The 16,041-nt window shown below is 41.2% G+C and overlaps 1 protein-coding gene and 1 pseudogene across 8 annotated transcripts in view; one reads left to right on the top strand and one right to left on the bottom strand.

The window, feature by feature from the left end:
* dennd1a (DENN/MADD domain containing 1A) overlaps positions 1-16,041 on the bottom strand; it is a 604,632-nt gene that overhangs the window by 118,935 nt on the left and 469,656 nt on the right. The window lies entirely within an intron of this gene.
* Positions 10,458-10,660, top strand: LOC139233224 (U2 spliceosomal RNA; annotated as a pseudogene).

The raw sequence follows: 16,041 nt of genomic DNA, 5'->3' as shown, positions 1-16,041 counted from the left end.
GACCGGGCCTCGGTTAAACATCTTATCCGAAAGACGGCACCTCCGACAGTGGAGCACGCCCTCAGCACAGCACTGGAGTGTGAGCCTAGATTTTTGTGCTCAAGTCTCTGGACCCACAACCTCTGACTCAGAGGTGAGAGTGCTACCCACTGAGCCATGGCTGACACACTATTTATACACATATTAAGATGCAACATATCAATTTTGTTCAAATTAAGTATCAAACTCTTTAAATTAAGTCCAGATGAATAAATTCATTACTTTATTAACAAGGTAGAGCTGTGTGACAACCTATTTCTTTTTAATACAATTACTAGATGTTAAATATAGACAGTTCTATTGACTTTAATGGTTTCAAAGAGAGATGAAACTGTATAATTCTATACTTTTAAATAGCATACATTCATGAAAAAGCAACAAATCACATTTAATTGAACAATGCCAATTACCTGGAACGTTTCTAAACAGAAAAGAATTCCGCTGAAACAAATGAACAAATAGCAAGCTGGCAGGGAAACTACCAACAGGGAAATCAGCAAACTACAGCCAATAAACCACTGGCAAGGAGATGACGGGAATCCAGAGAAATTGCTCAAATTATTATTTTCAAAATGCCTTGCACCGTCGTTTTATTTTTAGCATAACCTGGGGTTACAGCAATAAATTGAAAGTTTCTAAAATAATAAACAGACAAAAGCTACATTATTCACCATAAAAATCCCATCACATTCAGTCTGTGCATGTGTGATTGAGATTTATTTTCCATCTTTTCCACAGCGGTGAATAATTTCCTGTTTTTATTTCCTTGAGAGGTTTGTTTGACCTTTTCCTTACTATTTGCTTTGTATTTATATTGAATAATAATACAGTCATAACATTCCCCACCAATTGTAGTAATCGAAGAAAACCCTCAAAGTCCCATGAGCAACGTAGGAACAGGAGTAGGCCATTCAGCCCCTCGGGCTTGTTCTGCCATTCAATCGGGCTGTGGCTTATCTGTACCTCAACTCCACTTACCCGTCTTTGATCCGTATCTCTTGATAAGGCCATACCCTTGCCTAATTGATACTGCCATCCCCTTATCTAATAAACATTGCTCTCAGTCTTGAAACTGTCAATTGACCCAGTATCCACAGCCTTTTGGGGGAGAAATTCCAGATTTTCTCTACTGCTTATGTAAAAAAGTGTTTCCTGATTTCGCTGCTAAAAAGACCTAGCTCTAATTTTAAGATTACTTTTCCTTGTTCTGGATTCCCCCACCAGAGGAAATAACTCCCCTGTATCCACCCTTTACTTTTATAATTTTAATACACCTTCATTAGATCACCCCTCAACCTTTTAAACTCAAGGAACTGCGAGCCAAATTTATGCAACCTGTCCTCATAATTTAATCCTTTAAGCCCAGGTGTCATTTTGATGAATCTGCGCTGTACCTCCTGTAAGGCCAATATATCCTTCCTGAGGTGCAGTGCCCCAAATTGAACGCAGTACAGATGGGGTCTGACCAGGGCTCTGTACAACTGAAGCATCACGTCCTCCTGATTATATCCCAGCCCCCTTGTGACAAAAAGGCCAACATTCCATTAGGTTTTTTGATACCTTTTTTTGTAGCTGTACACTAGCTTTTAGTGATTTGTATATGTGGACACCCAAATCCTGTTGCTCCTCCACAGTTCCGAGTCTCTCGCCATTAAGAAAATAATACCGGATTATCCGATTATCTACCGAATTGTAAACTTTAAAAAAAATCTATTTTATAACATTAGAAAGGGCAGGACCTTACAATGGCCAGAGCTTTTAGCAATCTCTATAAATAATGCCCATGGAATAATTTGAAACTCGCAGCGGTGGCTGTCCTCCCTATGTATTAGGCATTCTCACAACCACTTGCGTTTCTATACAACAACTTGCATTTATATAGTGCCTTTAACACAGTAAAACGTCCCAAGGTGCTTCACAGGAGAGCAATCAGATTTTAAAAAGGACACCGAGCCAAAGATCGAGACATTAAGACAATATTTCTTACGTACAGAAACACATCTCAACCCATTTACAGGATAGAGAAAACGATCAGCTGGCTACTTTTTTCAAGTTTTCGCTCCAGTTCCCAACCTCACTGCTCATTACTTCCAGCTGGTGGTGCTGGGATGTGAGTCTAACTGCAGAAATGTCATGTTTTCACATTCTTGGAAATGCCACAAAGATGACAGTGTGATGAAGAGGCCAGTCATTGTGCGATAAGTTTAAAAAAAAATGCTTTTACTTGAGATATATTCTCTCTTAAATTAGGCATGGGTGGAAGATGATATTTTTCCTTGAATACATGGGAATAAGGCCATTGCACAACCTCAGCCTGAAGTGTTCTTTTTAACAAGTTCTTTGCAAAGATGTAACTTGCTGATTACTGCGGGAGTATTTTAGTGCTAAGTTAATCACAAACAATTTAAAAAATAGTTCAGGGAATATTATATTTGGACGTGCCTGAAAGGGCTTGGGTGATAAAAAGTTCAGTGTGAAAATGGATAATTTAACATGGCAGCAAAAAATTACATTTGCTATAATTGACATTGTTTAGAAATATTTTACTATGCACAGTTTGAGAAATATTAGTAAATTATAGGGATCATGACGCTCTCCAGCTTTAAAGAGCCGGCACAGACATGATGGGCCAAATGGCCTCCTTATGTGCTGTTCGATTCTATGATTCTAAACACTGTGGAGCTATAATCTTGCAAGGAACCTTTGCAAACCATACATAACCTTTCAGGCTCCTCATGCACTTTGGTTTCTATGTACTGTATTATAAATTAACAGAAAGTAGTTTTCTCAATGTTGCAAGAGCAAATGTGCATAGTTTCTAAGACACAAACTACATTCGGTACTTGTCATTAAAATTTGACATGCCTTTTGCTTTTCCTATTTAACCTCGGCCTACAGCTTTCTGTTCATTGGTAAGGCTTGTCGTATGAATTCTAATTGTTTATTACCAATGCACATTCCAGTAATTATGAGATATGGGGCTGCAACTTTAAATGCGGGATCATATCATTAAAGAAATACAATCTGCTCAAATGTCTTGAAAGCGTATCTAGATGTCTATGAAATGGCAGGGCTGGTGACACCGTGATCAAATGCTGCTCTGAAAGAAAAAAAAAGGGCTCAATTTTGCCAAATGCCGTTTTGTGGCGTACTTGAAGAGTTACGTCCGTTTTTTGGGGGACCAACTATGCCAAAAAAAAATCCAACTTTCCCTGTTTGAATTGTTGATTTTGGCGCCGTGTAGCCTGTCCTTTAGCTTTGGGGGCGGAGCCTAAGATCTGCGCCAAAAAGATCGGGTTGCCAGGGTAACGAGCGACACACTGCGGGCTGAGGCTGGAAAGTGAAACATACAACACATTCTGGCAGCTCACAGCAACCTGCACAAGCACCTTGCAGCAGCTTACCAGCATGAAATTATTAAAGAGTTTATGCCAAAGTTTATCCTCTACCCCACCACCCCCCCCCCACACCCTACTGGTACCGAGTGCCACTCCTAACCCTGGCCGAAAGGCCTCCTCTCCCCCACCCCCTCTCTGCTGCTGCTGTCCGGGCTGGGGAACTGGATCTTCTACGCCGATTCTCTTACCTGCGCTGATTTTGTTAACTGCCCAGAAAGTTTTTCCAGAGCGGACACATATGCCATCTTAAGAAAAATTGGAGTAAATCAGAGCTGGCCAAACTTGCTTAAATGGCCAGAATTGGGGCGGGTGGCAGATTACGGCCGCAATGAGGTAAAAAAAATCGTAGCCTAAAAAAATCCTACCTAAGTGAATTACGCTGGCGCAGAAACTTTGGGGAAACTTGGAGATTTTAATTTGCTCCAAAAAACACGGTGCAAATAGTTGGGGAAAATTGTGACCAAAAACTTGGATTTATTTAGCGCCTTTCATAACCACCAGACGTCTCAAAGCGCTTTACAGCCAATGAAGTACTTTTGGAGTGTAGTCACTGTTGTAATGTAGGAAACGCGACAGCTAATTTGTATACAAGCAAGCTCCCACAAACAGCAATGTGATAATGACCAGATAATCTGTTTTTGTTATGTTGATAGAGGGATAAATATTGGCCAGGACACCGGGAATAACTCCCCCGCACTTCTTCGAAATACTGCCATGGGATCTTTTACATCCACTTGAGAGAGCAGACGGGGCCTTGGTTTAACGTCTCATCTGAAAGACAGCACCTCCGACAGTGCAGTGCTCCCTCAGCATTGCAGTGGAGTGTCAGTCTAGATTTTTTGTACTCAAGTCCCTGGAGTGGGACTTGAACCCTCAATCTTCTGAATCAAGAAGCGAGAGTACTACCCACTGAGCCACAGCTGCTGCTGAATTGAGGCCGTAATCTTTTGCATTAATCCATTAATGCAAGTGGTCTTTGATCATTATTACCATGGAGTTTATACAACCACTAAGGAAATGGCACTGGTGCAGATATACCTGAGGGACATTTAAACAGTGTACATGTGAAGGTACATGAGTGAGCTGCATGTAATCATTTTAGTCCAATGTTTGTACATTCAGATACCTAGCCCTGGCTGCCAATCAAAACCTGAAGCAGTATATCATATTGCAAATATCAGTAACTTCTGCAGGACTCAACATGCCCATATACACATGATAAATTATGGGGATGCACAGAGGACTCAGAAGAGGCTTCAAATTTAGATGCAGTGCTGGGGGAGGCTGCAGAGGTAAGATGCATGATCATGGAAGGATTTGAACACAAGGATGAGAATTTGAAATCAATACACTTGGTGTGGGGGGGCGGGGAGATAGAGAGCTAATGGGGATTGGTGAGGTCCAGTGATATATATGATTGACACAATACAGATGGTTGGAGTTTGTGAAGGGTAAATTTCAGGAAGCTGAGCATCAAGGGGATAAAGGCAGAGTTGAGCGTTCAACAGTAGTGGGAGGGGTGAAGGCAAGGTTGAAGTATGCAAGATCTACTCTAGATTATTGTGTGATTGTGTAGCAGCAACACAGACACAGAAGAACTAAGAGTGCACACTCAGATAATCAAGCTGGACATTTGTTACTGAAGAGAGATTGCTAAACTTAAGAGTGGAAATGGGTGGGCAACATCACAGTAAATTTTTTCCATAGCTGATTTAGTTTTCCTAGTGCTTGACAGCAAGCCATTTGTCAATCCGACTATCTAATTCTATCTGTATTTGACTGCAGTAATTCAGTTGCCAAACAGCTTTGAGGAGAGTTAACCACTTTCTAGACGAGGGTGGTATCATCAGCAAAGAGAATACTAACGGTTTATGACATCCACCAGATTGTCGCTGAAGATGAGAAACAGAATGGGGCCAACGGTGCCTACTTGAGTTACTAGGAGAAAAAGACTAACATTCATTCATCATCACTAAATGCTTGTAGCACAGATCAGTTCAATAGCAAATATGCCATAAGAAGCCAGGTTTTCAATAAGGCCAGGATGTCAATGTCTCTAGAATGTTGAGCTCACCAAGGAAAGCATTCCATATGTGGATCACGTGATCAACATCACAAGTGAACTGAATTGCTCTCATCTACAAACAGGAAAACTCAACCGAGACTATTTTTCAAAAGGCAATGAGTCGAAGAACAATCTGTGAACAGATGTGCTTCAAAAGGAACTAAACTGGCTGTCATCTTCATATAGAAAATAACTTTCATAATGATTTTGTGCACCCAAGAAAATAAATCTAAAATTCTATAGATAACCAGAGGAAGGATGAAAAATAATTCTTATGTGGTAGTCTATGGGAGGTCGAACACATACACTATCTTAGGTACAAACCTTTGAGTGAGTCTTAGTTCCATATATATAATATATATATATATATATATCAGGGTGCACATCTTTTGTTTGCAAATCTTATTGCCACTATTTTTAATCTCACTTTTTACCGTCAACATTCACCACTCTAAGTTGCTATATCAACATTTCCATTCCATTTTGCTATCTCAACTGTCATGATGTTGTTGCAAGCTCTGGTCATTCGGTGGCTCTGTGGAAAGAGTCCTTGAAATAATGGCCCAGAATTTGCTGGAGCAGGGCATTTCATGGTGAATTGGAGCTTTCTCCTCGCCCTTCACCTCCAATTAATTTTGCGTCACAAATTGCTGGAAATGCAACTTGATAACGACGTGGTGAGGTCAAAGGTGATGTCTGGGACCTTGGTGAACGACCTATCTCCTTAACCAGTGAGTTTTAATGATAGTGAAAGAAACAGGGTGAATGACGGAGAAGGAAATAAGGTGAATTAGAGTCAGAGAGAAATAAAGGGAGGGAAAGATAGATTTGATTGAGAGAAAAAAAAAGACAGAACTTATAATTTTACATTTTTTTAAAACTCTAGGAACAATTTACTACCTGCAGGAGTGAGACTCCACAGTTTCAATTGTTCGCTTTCTGGGCCTCTGAGGTTGAGTGGCACTGTAGGACCATAAATCTCGTAATTAAAAGGGCCCGTGAATGAGAAACACCAGTCCTAACTATTTACTCCTATTTTTGCGAGGCTAATGGCAGAGCGGTGTAAATCACCAGCAACTTATGTTGATCTGTAACTCTCAACGCATTTCTTCCTTGCCACAAATTGCTGAGTATTTTTACGCACTAAGAGCGCTGAATGCCTTGAAATAGTTATTTTCCCTGCAAATTCTGGGTCAATATCTTTCCCAACTCTGTCGTCATCTTGTGTATATAAAACAACTTGTATTCCTCAACTGACTGTGGGAAATGTCACGGCCAATTTACTATATATGTTTGTGTGCATACTGGCAGCTAACCAACCTGTCAATCACTTATCCTCTGTACCAACACCGTTCAATGAAGAACGTCAGGTGACATTTGCCAAAGGGTTCATAAGACTGAGGGCTTTGAAGCAATCTCATTTTTCCAATCCTTTTCATAAAATGGAGCATCAGCAGGAATATTACTACCAGGATGTCACGAATAGTATAAAGGAAAGTTGAAATGGCAAATGAGCCTTGACAGAGTCCACGATGCTCTTTGTGATCTCATCACTAAAGGTCAAACCATTTAGGCTTTACTGCTCTACACAGCGTGTCTCATAAATTTCCATGAAATCTTACTAAATCCTTCCCATACAACCTAGATTTTAAAAGTTTCTCTGGAATAACATCTAAATCATCAACCTAAGAAACTATTTCTACCCAGTCAAATTAAAAGACGCATATTAGAGAATCAGGGATAATGAAACCAATCTAACATACTTGAGTTTCAAACATAGTTAGTGTTTGGCCACTACTTGGAAGGTGCATCTATAACTAACTGTGGTAAAATACATATGAAATCCTTTGAAATGGGAACATGAAAACAGTGGTCCATTCAGTCCCTCGAGCCTGTTCCGCCATTCAATTACATCATGGCTGATCTGTACCTCAACTCTATTTACCTGCCTTTGTCCCTATCCATCGATACCCTTCACTAACAAAAATCTATTAACACAATAAACATGGGTTGGTCTGGTTAACATATCTTGAGAACATCCTCAGGTTTAAGAGTACTGCAGTTCACAGGAATATATCGAGCTTGTCCACCTTCCCAGTCTGAAAAGTGAAAATAAGTATTTGAGTTCCCAGTCGGCTGCTCTGGAAACATTATTTTATAAAGTTTCTGCTGACAGCAACAGAATCAATTCTTAGTGCAGAAAGTGTGCAGATAATAATGTGGCCTCTTTGCTAATGGGATATATTTTTTTTGTGGAAAAATAAGTTAAATACTAATTTTTTTTTTACCTTTGACCCACTATCAACATTGTGGAATTGTGTGGTTTTGAAATGTGTGCGTCCTGAAAACATGATTTTGTTAGTGATAATAAAAAGAAATCACAATGCTTGTGTAATAATGATCCTGTTAACACTTCTCAAGGAGCTAACACCATAAACAGCATAAAAGTTTAACATTTCATTCATGCAACTGAGGCGTACAAAGACTTACGCATGCTGCCAAAACTCTGGCACCTCCAGCCCATTGCTGCCAAATTCAACAACAACTTACATTTATATGGCGCCTTCAAATGTAGAAACTCATCCTAAGGCACTTCACAGAAGCCTGGCCCGACAGAAATCGGAGGAGATATTAAGAGGGATGACTAGTAGCTTGATCAAAGAAGTGGGTTTTAAGGATGGTCTAAAAGGAGGAGAGGGAGGTGGAGAGGTTTGAGTGGAGGTGAGCTTAGGGCCTAGATGGCTGAAGGCATAGCTACCACGTGGAGCGAAGGAGTGGGAGATGCACAAGAGGCAAGGGGAGGTTGCAGGATTGGAGGCCAGTCAGGAAAACATCGGAATAGTCGAGTTTGGAGGACAAAGGCATAGATGAGTGTTTCAACAGCAGATGGGTGGAGTCAGGGCGGATATGGGCAATGTTATAGAGTTGGATGTAGGCGATCTTTGTGATGGAAAGGTTATGGAGCTGTAAGGTCAGCTCAGGGTCACATAGGATGCCAAGATTGTGAACAGTCTGGCTCAAGCTGACACTGGTCAGGAAAGATGACAGAATTAGTAGCAAGGACCAAAAATGATAGCTTTGGTCTTTCTAATATTTAACTGGAGGAAATTGCGGCTCATCCAGGATTGGATGTCGAAGCAGTAGTCTGATAACAGAGAGGCAATGGAGGATTGATAGTACTGCGTGTTGTCAGCATACACAAACTCCTGTTTTTGGATGATGTCGCCAAGGGGCAGCATGTTGATGAGGAAGAGGAGGCAGCAAAACATAGATCTCTGAAAGACTCGAGAGGTAATGGTGCGGGGACAGGAAGCGAAGCCATTGGTCAAGGTCTGGCTACAATCAGATAGGTAAGAATAGAACCAAGCGAGGGCAGTCTCACTGAGCTGCACAACAAAGGAGACCTTTTGGAGAAAGATGGTGTGGTTGAGTGTGTCAAAGGCTGCAGAGATGTTCAGAAAGATGAGGAGAGATAGTGTACACCAGAGTATGCCATTTGTGACTTTCATTAGTGCCATTTAAGTGCTGCGGCAGAGGTGGAAACCTAATTGGAGAGATTTAAACAAGAGGTTATGGGAAAGGTAGGCATGGATCTGGGAGGTGACATGTTCATGGAAGAGGAAAGGGAGGTTGGAGATGCGACGGTAATTTTAAGGACAGAGGGATCAATGGTGTTTTTGTTGAGGAGAGGGGGAGCGGAGTGATGATGACGGTTTTGAAAAGGAGGAATAGTACCTGAAGAGAACTACTTAAAATGCTGAGAATGATAGGGGAGAAACTAGAGAAAGAGAGGTGTTCCGGACTAGAGTGGGAACACTTAGCTTGGTGGTAAGGGGAAGTGCAGCTGAACGGATGGTCTCAATGCTAGTCACAAAGAAGTGCATAAGCTCCTCATAAATGCAAAGTATTATCTGAATGGCGGCAGATTAGTAAAAGGGGAGGTGCAACGAGACTTGGGTGTCATGGCACATCAGTCACTGAAAGTAGGCATGCAGGTACAGCAGGCAGTAAAGAAAGCAAATGGCATGTTGGCCTTCATAGCGAGAGGATTCGAGTATAGGAGCAGGGAGGTCTTGCTGCAGTTGTACAGGGCCTTGGTGAGGCCATACATTGAGTATTGTGTGCAGTTTTGGTCTCCTAATCTGAGGAAGGACATTCTTGCTATTGAGGGAGTGCAGCAAAGGTTCACCAGACTGATTCCCGGGATGGCAGGACTGACATATGAAGAAAGACTGGATCGACTAGGCTTATATTCACTGGAATTTAGATGAATGAGAGAGGATCTCATAGAAGCATATAAAATTCTGATGGGATTGGATAGGTTAGAAGCGGGAAGAATGTTCCCGATGTTGGGGACGTCCAGAACCAGGGATCACAATCGAAGGATAAAGGGTAAGCCATTTAGGACCGAGATGAGAAGAAACTTTTTCATCCTGAGAATTGTGAACCTGTGGAATTCTATACCACAGAAAGTTGTTGAGTCCAGTTCGGTGGATATATTCAAAAGGGAGCTAGATGTGGTCCTTATGGCTAAAGGGATCAAGGGGTATGGAGAGAAAGCAGGAATGGAGTACTGAGGTGAATACTCAGCCATGATTATATTGTATGGTGGTGCAGGCTCAAAGGGCCGAATGTCCTGCTCCTGCACCTAATTTCTATGTTTCTATGTTCTTGGAGGCAAGAGTGCGGTGAGGCAAGGCGAGGGTGGAGCTGGAAGTGCAGTTTTGAAAAATGAGGCCAGTCAGTGAACAATGAAACTGTTTAGGCTCAAGAAAATAACAAGAGAGCTCGTTGAGCAAATCAGCAGCAGCCCAAAAACTGCATCGCTAGCTTTCCATTGGATTACAGTCGAGCCATACTGACCAGGAAGGTCACGGGTTTTTGGTGTGCTGGCTGATTCTAGCCAGGGTGGTGGTAAGGACAGTTGACCTCAATGCCCCTAGGTAAGGAGGCAAAAATCAGCTAGGGTCCTTTTGGCTAAGATCATGCGTAACTGACCTGACAGGGGAGTAACCATGACCAGAAAGTGGTTCTCCCTGGATCAGGAAGGTGGTTCTCCTATGCTTTTTGGAAATAGGAGGTGGGTGGGGGGCTTGCCCCGTCCACCTCCATGGCACGAACCTGGTATTGCAATACTTCCAGGAACGGTGCAGCCTTGGCTCTAGGCCTTTTGGCTAAGAGCAAAATCATTGGCGCAGAGTGATCTTTGTTTGGGCGCAAGGTGACCTTTGGCGTTTATGATCTGACAAGTTGATCTGACAAAGAATTGGAAAGATTGGCAACGAATAAAACATTAAAAAAAATTTTTTTTTTTTTAAAAATCAGCTAGGGTTCCCGTTCCTGCTATGGAGGCACTTCTGCTGAAAGTGAGAATGTGCGAACAGGATTGGACTTGCTTGTGAAGCTTCTCCTGTAAAGTAGCAATTCTCATGCATGAATAATGGCCACATGGGCACGGTAGTGAAAAGCAACTGGTGGAGAGGGAGGGAAGGGAGAAAATAGAAAAAAGAATACATGTGGTTCGGGAAGGGGACATATGTGACCATAACATGAAAGCATCTTAAAGAGAATGTTCCTGCGCAAGTTAATGTGATAATGTATTTTGAAGAGAATGGTGTAGAGAACAGTTATAAACTACAGCACTACTAAATTTTTGAAGGGCTACTGCACAAACTGCTCTCAGGTGGCTAAGTAATTCCTTGCTTCTATGACTTGGCATTGACACACACCTTGCTAGAATATATTTGGCTGCCTTCCAAGGAAACTGTTACAGAAAATGTCTATTGCATTTGGAGCAAGAATAATGGGGAGATGCTGCAAGAAAAGGAACAACTGCACTTTAAAAGCTCTTATTCATGGGGAATTTCAGTCTTGCCTGGATGGATTCTTTTTCGATACAATTCCTTCTGTATGGAAACCATATGGATAATTACCATCCTTAACTTCGCAATGATTTAAATAAAGTTGAGATATTACTCAGTAGTTCAAGAACGGGAACAGTAATAAAAGGTACAAGTTAGACAAAGGAAACATTTTCATAGCTTCCATACACTGAACAATATGGGAAAATATCAAATTCATCTTAAATTGTTAGCAAGTAGAAAGCAATGATCCAAATGTTCTTAAGCTGGAGAGCAGATGTAGGAACTGGCAAAGCTAGTCATTATTTATTTTGCACTATACCCTTCTGCACCACCTGGTCTGACATTAAGACTCAAACCCAAGCATCCCTCGGGTATTTTCATTATATCATTAACTCCTAAATCCAAGCTGGACCTCACCTATGCAGCCACAGATGGACTCTGAAGAAATCCTGACTAATCACCTGTGTAATTCTAGCAAATTACAATCACCCCCATCATTAAGCCTTTTTAATACAGAGCACTGTTCAGGTGTTGCATATTGTCTCATCGCATTAACAAACTGTCACAGTGGCATAAAAACGAATGATCTAATATCCTTGCTTTTATAACAAAGGGACCAGAGGTTCACTTGCAGCGGCCTGAGTTCTATGAAAATAATGGATGGCCTAACATCTCTGCTTAAATAATCAGAAACGCAAATAACTTGTGCCGAGCATTTTTGGCTTTGTTTGTATTACAGTATATGGAAATTTGCAGGCTAATTATACAGTACTGGACATCTAGGGCATTGTTTATTTTTAATACCCAATTGAAAAAAATAAATTTAAATGAACATAGCCAACACCTTTTGTGTTAGTGAACATAAGTAAGCTATTTTACTAGTTCCTTTTACCAAATCATTGTGGCTATAATTATTAGGCCACAGTTGAATTCATTTTTTAAGAACTAGTTATTGTCCGCCTGTCATACCATGTTATACAGGCAAAATCATAGGCAAGTTTGTGTGTTATACTTGCAGCTGAATGGCTTGTTGCAATTTTCTTTCTGCCAGATAAGACTTGAATACAGATTTCCTCATTTTCATAAAACAGAAACAGAAGCGTTTGGGACCATATGAATGAAATGTGTAGAAAAGTTATTTTTGAGGAACTGCTCAGACATATAGAAACAATAAATCAAACATCAGCAAGTTAGAAAAAAACATTACTAAAAGGAAAAAAATAAAGAGGTGCCAATCATCTGCTCCAAATATTGTTTTTAAATACTTATAGCTAACACATTGGCTTGCTAACCAAGCTGCACACATACTAGCAGAAGCAATGTTTGTAACCCAACAAGGCCGTGAAATAGCATTTTCTGTATTTAAAATATATTTAACAATATATTCCATTGGAGCTCTTTGCCTCTCTGAAAAGCATAGTTCTTGGGGGCAACCCAGTCATCACTGTCAGCTGAAGAGAATCAATAAGGTAGCAGGCTACAATTGTGAGGATGTATCTGTGCCTACATATCCTGGAATTTTTTTGACAGCAAGAGTGGTCATTTACAGCACATGTTCGAATTTACTGTTTGCAAGTCCTGTCGTAGGCTGCTTTCTTGCATATTGATGAAAAATTGAGGACAAAAGCTCCCATTTTTAGAAGCAATAAAAGTAACTGGATTTTTTGTATAAAATATAAGGTAAAGCATGAACTTGTCAACCTTTGAAGATTCCTGAAAACAATAATCTAATCTACTGCATTCAAAGGCCAACATACTACGTATGAAAAATGAAACATTTCACTTTTAAATTTGGCATTGGTAATTTTGTAATGATTACAGAACTGCATTTCTTTAAATAAGTTCATCTTAGTATCAAAACTAATTAGCAAAATAAGTATTAGCAGCAGAAATTTTGGAAGAACTGCTCCATTATTCAAAGTTGCTTCTTAAGTTCTGAATTGAAAGATTTTATTTAAGTCATGTGCTTTATTTAAGATATTCTAGTAAAGGAAGAAAGATGCACATTAATTTTTTCTGAATTATTGTGTGTTTTGGCCCTCATTATAAAATCACAGGTTAAAATAGATGCATAAAAGAGGTACTCCCATTTGTTAAATGCAATGTTTTAGTTATTCAAATAGGTATGTGAAGGAAATACATGTATTTATTTATCTACATGCTGTGGGTAAGGAAAATAGTATGTATTTTTCAGGATATCTTATGCACTTCTGTCCAAATCCCTTCAGCGGCAATGTCCCTCTCATCCCTCCCATACTCCAGTAACCTCTTGTAACAGTATAACCTCTGACTCACCAACAATGCCTCGGAAATTCTGCGAGTATATCATTGTATAAAAAAAGACTCATTTCTGTAAGTGAGTTACCGGGTATGGATTCAATCAGTGCTTAGTTGCTTGGGTATAATTTAAATCTATCGACTGAATTGACTGATTACTTTGTAATCATTTACATGTACAGTATTCATCACCATCTTTACATGATGGATAGTTTCTCATTCTTTTTATTTGACTACTTATTATGATGGGTAATTTTAACTGCACAATTTTATTGTTGCAAGCATGTCACCCTCTATTTTATTCTATATCTTCTCCCTTTCTGGATTCCGTAGTTGTCCTCCATACAAAGATACATGCCACACATACATTTTTGTAACAACATTTGAAGTTTACGCTTTTATGAAAAGACAATATTGGGCTGGAATTTGCTACAGCAGGGCATTGAGCATGCCCTCTTAGTTAGACTTGTGGCACACTTCAGAATTGGCCACAAAGTTGCTGGAAGTGCGAGCTGATAATGGCGCAGCGAGGGAAACAGGACATTGCAGAACTTGGCAAATGATGAGACCAACATTTAACCAATGAGATTTAAGGATTAAGAAATAAACAGAGGAAGAACGGAGAAGGAGGGTGAATTAGAGTGGGTGAATGCAATGTCAAATCAGGTACAGAAAGAGAAATAAACATTGGTTTGAGAGAGAGAGAAAAAAAACAGGCAGAAAGGAAAAATAAGACATTTTTAAAATTTGACATTTCTGAAATTTCCAACAATTTACCACTTCAAGGAATAATATTTCACAATTTGAAATGTCGAGATACCATTTTTGTGAAACTAACGACGGAGTGGCACAAATTGCCAGCAACTTGTGGCAACTCCCAATTCACAGGGTAACTCTTCCTCGCCACTCATTGCTGGCCAATTTGCACATTGACAGTGCACGTTGTTCACACACCAGCAAATTGCGGTCCAGTCTAATCGAGAGAAAATCTATACTGACTTCTTATTTCTAGATCTCTTACTGATACCCCACACTCCAGCCTTCCACTAGAAAGAAAGAAAGACTTGCATTTATATAGTGCCTTTCACGACCAACGGACGTCGCAAAGCGCTTTGCAGCCAATGAAGTACTTTTGGAGTATAGTCGCTGTTGTAATGTGGGAAACGCGGGGCCAATTTGCGCACAGCAAGCTCCCACAAACAGCAATGTGATAATGACCAAAAAATCTGATTTTGTTATGTTGATCGAGGAATAAATATTGGCCCCAGGACACCGGGGATAACTCCCCTGCTCTTCTTTTACGTCCACCTGAGAAAGCAGATGGAGCCTTGGTTTAACATCTCAACCAAAAGACGGCACCTCCGACCGTGCAGCACTCCCTCAGCACTGCACTGGAGTGTCAGCCTAGATTATTGCGCTCAAGTCTCGAGTGGGAATTGAACCCACAACCTCTGACTCGCCACTGTGCCAAGAAAAAGATTACCTAGGCACTGGTTTTAATGTTATTGTCTATTCTAAGTTTGCCCACTGATTGGGACCAACATTAGGCCTGACCGTTTCTTTCCTCTCGAGATAAAGCATTCCAGTGCTGAATAGTGCTCCATCTAGTGGTCTGGTCCAGAATTGCTGAAACTCACTCAGAGGGCAAGTTGAGTTTAAATGTCAGTAAAGTCTGAAATCTTAACTTGAAAAGCGCACTCTGGGAATACCAGGCTTTACCGGGTATGAGAAAATGTCTCAAACTCCTGAAGCTCGGTGCCTACCACGTCTGTGTGTCAGAGATAAGCAGCACCAGGTCTTCAGCTGGTGTGGAAACGCTGTTGTGCATCCATGCTACGGCAGGATGACGACGATGATGCACCAACACATTTTATGAAGAGCTGCACTGCTCACGAGTAACTCCTGGTGCCTGCTGTCCAACTGGTGACATTCAAACACAAATGTCTCAGTTGTTTAATGGCCAGCCAGTGGCTGTCCTCTTTGGAGGGAGGAGGGGAGTGGAAGTGGGTCGAGTGGCTCCAATGTGTCACGTGAGGTGATGGAAATTTGTGACTATGCCATTCCTCTGGTGCTAACTCTGGTGCAGCGTGGAGGCCCCGACATGCGTGAGAACACCAGCGGCAGGTTGGGGCCATAAAAGGAGCGGAGGTGCGGTGCCTGGGAGCAGCGTGGAGGCATACTACTCCAGGGAGCAGCGCGAGCTGTGACGGCAGCCAAGAGTGACGTCATCAAGGTCCAGGTCGGTGATTGGAGCGTGGGCAGATACAGCAGGAGCGGTGAGAGACTGTGCAGGGATGTGATCGGCACCCAGGAGAGGGGCGAGTTCAGGGCCAGGGGGCCAGGGGCCCAGGGGCAGCATGGGTCAGCCCACACTGTGATACGTGTGCGTACTGGGTCC

Source organism: Pristiophorus japonicus, chromosome 20, assembly GCF_044704955.1.
Source record: "Pristiophorus japonicus isolate sPriJap1 chromosome 20, sPriJap1.hap1, whole genome shotgun sequence".
Classification (NCBI taxonomy): Eukaryota; Metazoa; Chordata; class Chondrichthyes; family Pristiophoridae; genus Pristiophorus; species Pristiophorus japonicus.
Note: the sequence above shows the minus strand (reverse complement) of the source record. Positions and strands in the feature narration are given on the sequence as shown.